The sequence below is a fragment of the Ailuropoda melanoleuca genome, chromosome 1 (assembly GCF_002007445.2).
Source record: "Ailuropoda melanoleuca isolate Jingjing chromosome 1, ASM200744v2, whole genome shotgun sequence".
NCBI lineage: Eukaryota > Metazoa > Chordata > Mammalia > Carnivora > Ursidae > Ailuropoda > Ailuropoda melanoleuca.
Window position 1 is genome coordinate 206,930,353 of NC_048218.1, and position 880 is coordinate 206,931,232.

Here is an 880-nt window from a genome sequence, read left to right on the forward strand (position 1 = left end):
GTAAAATAAATGTAGGTACTGGCCTAATACTGTCTGGTTAACATTCTCATCTTGGCTGTGTATGCTTATTTAAGTGATTGCCTGGCTGTAAAGGAACACAAGTATTAAAGTAAAGTTGGCACAGGGCACAGCATCCACATGGCACATTCTTTGTTCCAGAAGCTTTATTCTATCAAATACTCTCGACAAAAAGAGAAGTCACCAAGTAAATAACGCAAGAACGCCAGGCAGTGTGGAGTTCTTTTAAAATAAATGCCTCACATTGTCAAGCATCTCGTACGAAGTTCTTTTTCAACTTTGAGCTCATCATATTCCATTTCAAATACAAATTTCGCCAAAAAACAAGCTTATCCCCTTCCAATTTTAAGTTTCAAAATAAGATCCAGGTGAACGCTCATGGTCTTCCATTTTAAAATATTAATTTTGCCAGAGAACAAACTCGCCCCCTTCACGTTTTAACAGCTTCAAGACAAGATCCAGGCAAGTAAGAAAACAGGGCAGGGAAAAGGAGAAGCCGAGTGAGAGAAGAGGCGACAGAAATGATGGAGTGACAGGGTCACCTGAACTCCAAACCAATGCATGAAGCCGCTTCTGGTTTTCCTATTTAACTTTCCCTATTAACCAGCAGACACACCCTGTTGGTGGTATTTTCAGAAACACAGATAAGGGAACCAGTCAGTGTTATTTAAAGGTAGGGGCCATCAACATAATTTGGGGGTTACCCTCCGTGTACGGTGGCATTACAAACAATTACGCTGCATGACACCTTGCTCTCCTTTGAGTTCGGCTGGTAAGGACAAAAGGGCCGCCCATCGGTGCGGATGGCCGGCTTGCGCGGCTCCCCTCCCGAACCCGGCTAGGATTCCAGCCCCGAACGGCA